The following is a 12,153-nucleotide window of genomic DNA, read 5'->3' as shown; positions in this document are numbered from 1 at the left end:
ATCTGGGACTCCCCATCACTTAGTTAACAAACTGGTTTGGCACAAAGTGTCCCTGAGTTCATGCAGTAATCTCTTTTATCCATTCAGGGGTTCACAAAGTGGTGAACCTCACTCCAACCTTGTTTGTGGGCAACTGAGCCTTTCCAGGATGCCCCTTTCAGACCTAATCATGATACTATCACCTGTTACCTTTGAATCTGTTTACCTGTGGAATGTTCCAAACAGGTGTTTTTGGAGCATTCCACAACTTTCCCAGTCTTGTGTTGCTGCATCAGATTCAGAATATACAGATATTTACAAAAATCTATGAAGCTGATGAGGAAAAACATTAAATATATTGTCTTTTTGCTGGTTTCAGTTGAGTTTATGTCAAAAACGATTCGCAAGTTATCACATTTTGTGTTATTTGCTTTATGCAGCATCTCAGCTGTTTCTGAATCGAGGTTGTACCTACAACAGAGTCCAGTTGCCCTGGATTCAACCATCATTGGGAACACATATTTTATCATTTCCTTTTGTTAAAAAAAAAAAAAGGTGTAAAATGGTAAATATAACCACTAACATTATACCATGACCATTATTGTGTAGTATTCACTGCCTAGACTTAGTATGTAGTATAGATTGGGGACATGGGAATGCTAATTAATGTAGATATAAAAGGGAATACTACTGATAGAAAGTAAAACAACTCTTACATGCTTCTACATCATTAGACAATCCAAAGTGGTCTTCTAATAATAATGGTCAGTTACAGACCAGTTCTGCTACAAGAGTTCTGTAAGATGTGTGTGACTTTCTCTTGCCCTCAGCAGTGGTCTACAGGCCCAGCAAACACCTCCAGAAGATATTCTTGATGTGAGACAAGCTCAAAAATATCTGCTGTATCTGCTGCTACAGCTAATGGAGAAGTCCAGTGAACTCACTTCTTTCGAACTCCAACTCCATGATTAAATCTTATTAAACAAAACAAACTGTTACAGTGCCAAATGTCAACCACTGATTGGAGTGAAGATGAATGGTCCAACTCAAAGCTCAAAGTTGATGCACAAACATGTATGTGCTACACTACAGTACAATCATAGTTGGGTTTGAAAGCTTTACACTTGCCAGAACTTTGGCTAAGCACCACTTTAATATTTCTGTGAAATGTTGTATTCTGGAAGTTTGTAAAAATGTTAGTGTTCAGCCAGAAACCAGAACAGCTGTAACAGGAAAAAACCTGAGAGGAGGGTTGGGGGGGGGGGGGGCAAATTGGCTGCAGAGATGGCCTCATCTGACCTGTAGAGTTATACATTGACCTGCTTTTCAGCTGCTGAATATATCCTCAGACACTAGATTCTTCATGGCTGCAGGGACACATCACACACTCTGAGGTGAGGATTTTGCGAACAAACTGTGTGCTGCTATCTGTGTGCTTTAACTTTTTATGGACAATGTGAAGATCGTTCAGAAACATTTCTTCACACATCACAGGAAGAGGCCTGTTGTTTCATTAATACATGACTTTCATCATTACTGTAACTGCTGCTCAGAAAAATCTTACTTGTGTTGAGAGATTATTTAAAAACCACAAATGAGATTTTTTTTTTTTTTTTTTCCAGACAAAGCTTTCATTGTTTTCTTTCTTGTCTTCTCATTTGACGTTTGATCTGAAACTGGGTCTACACTACAGCTCAGTCAGGTACTGCATCCACTTTGTGGTTTAGTTATATCCTGTGATGGCCAGTTGTGCCCTGTGCTACAGTTTAAGATGATGATGATGATCATTTGCCACACAGACCAAACTTTCAGAGCAGACGAATCACAGATTTGATTGTGAGCACTGCGATGTTACATCTGTTGGTTTTAGTCAAAGTTTAATATTTTACATTTCATAACATTCTGTGCACACCGAAGACTTCACACTGAAGTTTTCACACTTTGATACTACATATCTGACGTGTGATTCTCTCATCTCTCGGTGCACAAGGACTTTGACTGCATAACTGGTGCTAAACATTACTTCACAGTGACCTCCGTGTCTACTGGGTGTGTATGCGGGCAATTGTTTGCTAACACAGTGAGACAGTGTGACAGCTTTTAAAGAAAATAATATGGGAGTTTTTCTGCACTTTGACAAATGTATGAACTGCAAATACTTGTTCAGTAAGTTCTGTGTCTCTTCTACAGTGATGGGGTCATATCCAGCCCTGGCGTTTGTCATGCTGTTTTCAGCAACTCTGTCCTTCAGTTGTGATGCTGGAAAAGTGCTGGTTTTCCCTGTAGATGGGAGCCACTGGCTTAATATGAGAATCCTGGTGGAGATGCTTCATTCTCAGGGCCATCAAATAACAGTAATACGTACCTCCACCAGCTGGTATGTTTCTGAATTTTCACCTCATTACACCTCCATCACCATCACCCAGGAAAGTTCCCAACACATTGAGAGCCAAGACTTCATGACCTCATCATTGATGACAACAATAGAGATCCGCCGGAGGAGAGGCTCACCATGGGCGTTTCTGGATTCTTATAGGCACCTTTTCAGTGTGATGGGGGAGAACGAGGCAGCTGTGGCAAAACAGATCACCAGCATCTTTGAGAATAAGACACTAATCAAGGAGTTGAAGGAAACTGGATACGATCTTTGTCTGACTGACCCTGCACTTCCAGGCGGAGTGCTGTTGGCACACTATCTCCAGCTTCCCATGGTTTTAAATGTGCGCTGGCTTACCAGTGGAGATGCACACTTCACCATCGCCCCTTCTCCTCTGTCCTTCGTGCCCCAATTGTTCTCTGGGAACTCTGACAAGATGGACTTTTTCCAAAGATTTGATAATATAATCCGTCATGGCATGTTGGTTTACATGTACTACTATGTCACAATTCCACCTTACCAGGCTGTGTGCGATCAATATTTTGGACCTGATGTCAGCGCCATGTCTCTCATCCAGGGAGCTGATATCTGGTTAATGCGGGTTGACTTTATATTTGAGTTCCCTCGTCCAACCATGCCTAATGTTGTCTACATCGGAGGGTTCCAGGGTAAGCCGGCCAAACCTCTTTCATCAGATTTAGAGGACTTTGTGCAGAGTTCTGGTGAACATGGTGTGGTCGTCATGACTCTGGGGACCCTGCTGGGTGACCTCGGCCCTGAGATGTCAGAGATCATCGCCTCAGCATTTGCCAACCTTCCTCAGAAAGTTGTGTGGAGGCACATCGGGAAGAGACCCACAACTCTGGGAAACAACACCAAACTGGTTAAATGGCTGCCTCAAAATGATATTCTAGGTCACCCTAAAACCAAGGTTTTTGTCACACATGGGGGTACTAATGGGCTTTACGAGGCCATCTACCACGGTGTCCCAGTTCTGGGCATTCCTTTGATCTTTGACCAGTACGACAACATGGTCCGAATGAAGGCTCGGGGGGTGGCTGAGTTTGTTGACGTGACAACAATAGATGTTGAGTCCCTGACAAGTGCTCTGAAGAATATTCTAGACCCAGAAAAGCCATACAAACAGAATATGCTCAAACTGTCACAGCTGCATCACGACAAACCCATAAAACCCATGGACAGTGCCCTTTTCTGGATAGAGTACGTCATGAGGCACAAGGGCGCGGCACATCTGCGCACTGAGTCATATCGGTTGCCATGGTATGCTTATCACTGTCTAGATGTGATGGCAGTCTTTGTAGCATTTGGTCTGCTGATCATTGCTTTAGTTTGGCTTTCCTGTAAGTGTCTCATTGGACATGCGATGAGGATGAAGAGGTCAACATACAAGTCCAAGAATGAATAAATAACATGATAGAACATCCATGGTACTGTTGATAAAAGTAAGACAATACAGACCAGTAATTGACAATGTCACAGAAATTATGGAACAACAAAGAACAATGAGATGAGCTGAACAGGGGCATCTTCATTTCCATGAAGGTCAACCAGAGTGATGAAAGACTGTTCATACACAATAGGCCACAAATTACCTGATGGGCACTGAGACTCTATAAAACCACTGATTCTGAAAAACTTGAACTTCTGATTGATCTTTGATGAATGTCAGAGCGACGCAAATGGCATATGCTCAGTTTAGCTTTTTCACTTCCTGCTAGTATTAGCAAGCTGATGTCCAATTTGTCAGCCTAAAACGAGGAACATCTGTTCTACTTTTTCTCTTGCTCACCCAGTCTAATCTGCTACTCCAGAATTGTCCCTTGCAGGCAACAACTGTGACTTACAATAAAGGTGTTTTATTTAGACACAAAGATTGATAAGTCCCTCATCGCCATCATGCAGTCTCTGACTATTCCAGCCAAGCTATCTCTGAACATCTCCAGTTGCAGGAAAATGATCATCCATCATCCAGGCTTCCACATTGCAGCTGCAGCTGCTTACACCAATGGTTCACATCCATTCCAACTCAGCCGTTCAGCATTCTCTGGCCCTGCTTGTTCAACCTATCAGTAGGTTTGGTAGACCATCTTTCCAGTCCCTTACACATTAACTAGCTCCTAGGTGCCTTGTCCAAGCTTAATCATTATTTTCATTCAACCAGTATTCCCCTATCCAGTGAGGAGAAAATTATCATAAATTATTTAATAGCATTTGGGCCTTGATTTATCTTGACTACTAGGCCTTTACTTCAAATGCACTATATTAGAGACAGGCCTTTATTTCTAATTCGCTGTGTATGATAAGGGTATTTTCAGAGTTATTTTAGAATCAAGTCTTCTTGTTTTCTGCCTTCCTGCATCCCTGAGCCGGCCCCATGCATAAGTGAACTAAGCGCCTGCTTAGTAGCCCCCCCCTTGGCCACCAGGGGGCCCACAAGAGTATTTGAAATGTCACGCACACACAGAGCTTGAAATGTATTATGAATGTTGAGTTAAAGTCATACAAGATAAACTACTCATAAAACAGAAAGGAGTACGTGTTATGAAGAAAGCTGGCTCATTAAATAAAGTGTTCTACTACTGGTATGAAATGAATGATTAATATTCATCAGAGAAGTGCTGCTTTTGGTATTGATGTTGGAAATGCCTGTTATGGTAATAATTTAAGTTGATGTAATATTAAATGATGATTGGCAATGTTTGACAGCATATGTATTCACCTGGATTGCTTGATTTATGGTTGTACTTAGTAGCTCTGTTATGAGTTGACTTCCCTTGGTAATGGTGTCTATATTATTGTACAGAATTATGTTTTTTCTATTCAAATATAATTAAATGTAGATAATACGATTTTATATTTCAAAGGAATAGATAAGTAAGATGCATAATTTAAGGGGCAGATGTCTTTGTTTAGATAGTAAAGGCATTTGTCTACATTTTCTTTTTGTTTCTCTTAAAAGTAATCAACCTATCTTCTGCAGATGTCAAGAACTATAATAAGTGCTTTTATTACCTGTACTAAAGACAATATATCTAATCTGATCCCGAAGCCTCTGCTTGCATTAGCATAAGCTAGCTGCAGACAATCAACATTAGAAAGAAAACTGAATAAATAAAAATGAATAAAAGTGATAATCTTACATCCAATTCACTGTTAAACTCATTACATCAGTCTGCCGCCGACAGCACAAACGGCTATTCATTTGTTCATGATGATCTTGATATTGATTTGGGGACAATGACATGGCTAGTCTTGTTCTTAATCAGTGTGTCAAATTATATTTACTCTTGGTCAATTACACGCAATATTACTGACTTCATCACGTTAGCTTTCTGGCTCATAGCTTGGTCAACGAGTTCTATGAGCTGAGTTGACTAGAAATATTTCCCCGTTTCAGATTGAAGTCGTGAACGGTGTTTCCATTGGATAAGAATCTTATTGGACGGTAATGATTGTTGCAGGTGTTAGCGAAACCCTCATGTGTTTGCCGGAAAACTGAGTTATGGATTGTAAAGAACTAGATGTTGACTGCAAATATGCAGCCAATTGCATGAAAATATTAATCAATGGTATACATTTGTTTTTCTTTGACTGACCATGGTACAAGCAGGGTAATGGCCTTCGAGGTGTGTAATGTGTTTTTACAGATGGTCTTAAATAAGACTCTCTCAGAAATTTTTGTTTTCTATATTAGAAAATAACATGGGCAAGGACTTGAAAACTACTAAACTGCACCAGTATGCAGATGACAGCGGTGTACTCAGTTGAGCCAAGCCAATAATCAGCATCAGATAGCATTTCAACTGCTTCAGGTCTCACTACATGGGCTCGAGTTAGTTCTTAATGCCAGGAAAACCAAATCCATGACTTTTTCTAGGGCTTGTTTCCAATCCCCAGGTTACACAAGTCTGCTGTTAGCCAGGAAAAAGCTTTAAGTGCTTTGGACTGTGGTGATGTTGTCTACATGCATGCATGCCTCTTGTACACTCCACCTTTTAGATTCTGTGTACCACAGTGCTTTACTCAGTGCTGCCATATAAAGTCAGGTTGAAGCAGACATTTTGGGTGCACTCACTTTTTATATTTACCTCCAAAGAAGGTGATTTAAACTGACTAAACTGTTGGATTTCTGCAACTTTTTTGATCGCTCCATTTGTTGTGGTGATGAGTTCCCAAATCTTTCAAAAGAGGTGAAAGGCATCTCCTTTAACACGAGATTGTATAAAACATCTAAAGAACCAACACAATGCAGAATTCAAGGTGTTTGCTAATATGATGCTAATGCTAACAGCAGGAAACAGCAACAACCAACGTTGCAAGAAATGCAGGAGAAATAAGAAAAAAGACAACAATGGACGGTAAAACAACAGAAGCTCTTATGGCATCAATAAACAACTAAGGGAAGCTTTGCTACAGCCATCATGACATGCTTAACTGTGTGTGGGTGTGTGTGTGTGTCTGTATGGACTTGTATTACTCACATTGTGAGGACATATATCTCTTGACACAGTCACATTGTGGGGACTCATTTTCCTTCTAGGGGCAAAACGGAAGTCCCCATAACGTAAATCATTCAATTTAAGGTGAAGACTTTGATTACAGTTAGGTTTTAGGTGAGGTTACAGTTACTCTCCAGGAAATGAATGTAAATCATCAGCTGAATTAGATTTCTTATAAATGCACCTGTAAAATGGCAGCAGTTAATGTGAGACCTCAACTGGAGGAGGGCAGTTAAAGCAGAACTGGGAGAAATGTTGTATTGTCACTCAATGAGGACAAAACAAACTGTTACAGTGCCAAATGTCAACCACTGACTGGAGTGAATATGAATGGTCCAACGTCCTCCAGCTCAAAGCTCATGCACAAACATGCAGTGCAGTACTAAGACGCCAAGTTATCTTGGAAACATAGTTTTGACAGCAGAATAACAAATTCACTAAATATCTTTTGGTTTATTTCCTTTTTTCCTCATTCTTCCTCTGATTCTAACAAAATACATATTCTGTAATAATCAAGTTGTCGCTCTACACTACACTACAATCATAGTTGGGTTTGAAAGCGTTGGACTTGCCAGAACTTCAGCTCAGCACCACTTTGCCAAGCGCTTGCTCATGAGGGAATTGTTGGGTCTCTGTCAATAGTCAATAGAAGAGCTCGGCCCGTAACAGCTCTGGAAAGTGTCCTGAGACAACTTCTGTTGTGATTTGGCACTTTATAAATAAAGCTGAATTGAACTGAATTGAATTGAATATTTCTGTGAAATGCTGTATTCTGGAAGTTTGTAAAAATGTTAGTGTTCAGGCAGAAAGCAGAACAGCTGTAACAGGAAAAAACCTGAGAGGAGGGTTGGGGGGGGGCATCTGTATAATTACATTTGGCTGCAGAGATGGCCTCGTCTGACCTGTAGAGTTATACATTGACCTGCTTTTCAGCTGCTACATATATCCTCAGACACTAGATTCTTCATGGCTGCAGGGACACATCACACACTCTGAGGTGAGGATTTGCTAACAAACTGTGTGCTGCTGCTTGTGTGCTTTAATTTTTTATGGACAATGTGAAGATCGTTCAGAAACATTTCTTCACACATCACAGGAAGAGGCCTGTTGTTTCATTAATACATGACTTTCATCATTACTGTAACTGCTGCTCAGAAAAATCTTAATTGTGATGAGAGACTATTTAAAACCACAAATAAGTTTTTTCCAACAAAGCTTTCATTGCTTTCTTCTCTTCTCATTTGACGTTTGATCTCAAACTGGGTCTACACTACAGCTCAGTCAGGTACTGCATCCACTTTATGGTTTTGTTATATCCTGTGATGGCCAGTTTTGCCCTATGCTACAGTTTAAGATGATGATGATGATCATTTGCCAAATGAGAGAGAGCAGACAAATCATAGATAATATGAATTTAAATTTTAGTCAGTTTAATATTTTACATTTCATTACATTCTGTGCACACTGAAGACTTAACACTGAAGATTCCATGCTTTGATCATACATAACTGATGCATGACTCTTTCATGTGTCAGTGCACAAGGACTTTGACTGCACAACTGGTGTTAAACATTACTTCACAGTTCCAGGAGAAAACAAAAAACAGATTCAGCCGCTGTACAAAGAGCAAAATGAATGATCATATTTAGAAAAGACAAGACATATTGTGTTACAGTGGAGTGAACATAAACATATCATAAATTCAATTTAAAAAATGTAAACAATTTGACAATTTCACTTTGCCTCTTGAGTGTACATGCTTCTTTCTTCTCTTTTGTCTCCAAAGTGGTGTTGCTCATTTCTTCCCTGAAATTCAGAATCCACTGCAGTGTATTCTTTGTATTTGATAGTTACTGTTCTCAAAAGGAAAATGGAAAGCAGTCTGGTTGTCTTTGTGACAGCAGCAGCAACAGTAACACCAGTTGGAAAAGCCATGGGGGGTTTAAAAGCGGTCTCTTTATGCTTTAATATTGTATTTATAACCCTTTCCAATCTGTTTCAAGCATACAGGCTCCGATCAACCCACTGTAGGCTAACTTTCCACAACCAAATGGCAGACAAGGTTCACAAATCGTTCTAGTTTAACATCTAGAAAGCTAAGAGCTCATGAACCCACTCTGTGCTGCTTGCTTGTTTCCACGTTGTTCCTGGCCCCATGACTCCTCAAGATTATTGTTTTAACCGGCTCCTGTGAGAGTTAGCAGTATGCTGCGAGTGTCTTCCTTTTTTGTTAGAGATATATAGGAAATAAATGATGTGGGAGCACAGCCCATCACACCTTAAATGGGTCATGTGACCTCCATGTCTACTGGGTGTGTATGTGGGCAATTGTTTGCTCCACACTGAGACAGTGTGACAGCTTTTAAAGATGATAATATGGGAGTTCTTCTGCACTTTGAGGAATGTATGAACTTCAAATACTTGTTCAGTAAGTTCTGTGTCTCTTCTACAGTGATGGGGTCATATCCAGCCCTGGCGTTCGTCATGCTGTTTTCAGCAACTCTGTCCTTCCGTTGTGATGCTGGAAAAGTGCTGGTTTTCCCTATGGATGGGAGCCACTGGATTAATATGAGAGTCATGGTGGAGATGCTTCATTCTCAGGGCCATCAAATAACAGTAATACGTACCTCCACCAGCTGGTATGTTTCTGAATTTTCACCTCATTACACCTCCATCACCATCACCCAGGAAAGTTCCCAACACTTTGAGAACCAAACCATCATGACCTCGTTTTTGAAGAGGTCAATAGAGATCCGTCGGAGGAGAGGCTCACCATGGGCGTTTCTGGATTTTTATAAGAACTTTTTCAACCTGGTAGGGGAAAACCAGGCAGCTGTGGCAAAACTGATCACCAGCATCTTTGAGAATAAGCCACTAATCAAGGAGTTGAAGGAAACTGGATATGATCTTTGTCTGACTGACCCTGCATTTCCAGGCGGAGTGCTGTTGGCACACTATCTCCAGCTTCCCATGGTTTTCAGTGTGCGCTGGCTGTTCACTCAAGATGCACACTTCACCATCGCCCCTTCTCCTCTGTCCTTCGTGCCCCAATTGTTCTCTGAGAACTCCGACAAGATGGACTTTTTCCAAAGACTTCATAATATAATCCGTCATGGCATGTTGGTTTACATGTACTACTATGTCTCAAATCCACCTTACCAGGCTGTGTGCGATCATTATTTTGGACATAATGTCAGCACCATGTCTCTCATCCAGGGAGCTGATATCTGGCTAATGCGGGTTGACTTCACATTAGAGTTCCCTCGTCCAACCATGCCCAATGTTGTCTACATTGGAGGGTTCCAGGGTAAGCCATCCAAACCTCTTTCATCAGATTTAGAGGACTTTGTGCAGAGTTCTGGTGAACATGGTGTGGTCGTCATGACTCTGGGGACCCTGTTGGGTGACCTCGGCCCTGAGATGTCAGAGATCATCGCCTCAGCATTTGCCAACCTTCCTCAGAAAGTTGTGTGGAGACACATCGGGAAGAGACCCACAACTCTGGGAAACAACACCAAACTGGTTAAATGGCTGCCTCAAAATGATATTCTAGGTCACCCTAAAGCCAAGGTTTTTGTCACACATGGGGGTACTAATGGGCTTTATGAGGCCATCTACCATGGTGTCCCAGTTCTGGGCATTCCTTTGATCTTTGACCAGTACGACAACATGGTCCGAATGAAGGCTCGGGGGGTGGCTGAGTTCGTTGACGTGACAACAATAGATGTTGAGTCACTGACAAGTGCTCTGAAGAATATTCTAGACCCAGAAAAGCCATACAAACAGAATATGCTCAAACTGTCACAGCTGCATCACGACAAACCCATAAAACCCATGGACAGTGCCCTTTTCTGGATAGAGTACGTCATGAGGCACAAGGGCGCGGCACATCTGCGCACTGAGTCATATCAGTTGCCATGGTATGCTTATCACTGTCTAGATGTGATGGCAGTCTTTGTAGCATTTGGTCTGCTGATCATTGCTTTAGTTTGGCTTTCCTGTAAATGTCTCATTCGATGTTCGATGAGGATGAAGAGGTCCACATACAAGTCCAAGAATGATTAGATAACATCATGAATGAACAAGCTTGGTACTGTTTATAAAACTAAGATAAAACAGTCCAGTTATTTACAGAAACTATGGAATAACAACAGGGAACAATATACAGAACTTACATGAATATCAATGTGACAGTGATGGAAATTCTAATCCTATAATAGCATTAAAATGATGAAATACATTTTTGATCTTTAAATAATTAAAGTGCACCATGAATTTGTTTTACAATTTTCTGTTTTTTGTCCTCTTCCCTGGGAATTAATTATCAATAGTCGTATATTAAAGGAATGCACAGTGTCCTTTTTCCAAATCCTCTCCCTGGTATAATGAAGAGTTCTGCTCATTTAAGGTGACAGGCAGAAAACTCGAACGCCAGTATAAGAAAACCGGTCTAACAGTCCATGTCCAGATGTTTCAACAGCATCAAAAGGATTACAAAACGCTCTAGTCTCTGCCCAGTCGTCCTACTGCTCAATTCTCATCAATAGTGCAGGGACTCACGAGTCCTGTTCTCTACAGTGAACCAGTTCCTCCGACCTGCCAACACTCCTTTTACCTCCTCCACTGAGCAGTGCAAGAACTTCCTTCATTATTTCCAGAGCAAAATTGACTCCATCAATAACATTATTCTCTCCATGCCATCCACTGCTGTGGAGCTGCCATCTCCTGTCCTCCCAGTCACTGGTCTCTCCATCTTTGCACAACACAGCTGCTGTGTCTGAATTGGCTCACCAGATGAGGAACACCACCTGCTCTCTTGACCATCTCCCAACATCTCTGGTCAAGATCTTCCTACCTGTTCTGGTGCCTTCTATCACAGCCATTATCAATACATCCTTCAGCACCGGGATTGTTCCAGATGATCTCAAACATGCAGCTCTCACTCCTGTCACTCAAAAAAGTAGGTGCCAACCCATCTGAGCTGTCAAACTTCAGGCCCCTATCCAACCTCCCCTTCCTGGCCAAAGTCCTAGAACGTGTTGTCTCTAGCCAACTTCAATGGCACCTGGCCGACCAAGACCACACTGAAACAGCTTGCCAACTTTTCTCTTGAGATCGATGGTGTAAGGGCCTCCCCTCAACCCAGGTTCATAACCTGGGAGTGTACCTAGACAGCCAACTCTTATTTGAGGCTCATATCAAGCATGTCACCAAAGTCTCTTTTTTCCATCTGAGGAACATTGTTTGGATTCGCTGCTTTCTCTCACAACCTGCTGC

General features: G+C 41.4%; 2 pseudogenes; both read left to right on the top strand.

The window, feature by feature from the left end:
* Positions 1 to 2,171: 2,171 nt before the first annotated feature.
* LOC143327263 (UDP-glucuronosyltransferase 2C1 pseudogene) lies at positions 2,172 to 3,782 on the top strand (annotated as a pseudogene).
* A 5,548-nt stretch (positions 3,783 to 9,330) lies between these two features.
* LOC143327264 (UDP-glucuronosyltransferase 2B20 pseudogene) lies at positions 9,331 to 10,941 on the top strand (annotated as a pseudogene).
* Positions 10,942 to 12,153: the final 1,212 nt, after the last annotated feature.

This window comes from Chaetodon auriga, chromosome 10 (assembly GCF_051107435.1).
Source record: "Chaetodon auriga isolate fChaAug3 chromosome 10, fChaAug3.hap1, whole genome shotgun sequence".
Lineage (NCBI taxonomy): Eukaryota > Metazoa > Chordata > Actinopteri > Chaetodontiformes > Chaetodontidae > Chaetodon > Chaetodon auriga.
This window is presented reverse-complemented; position numbering and strand designations above follow the sequence as displayed.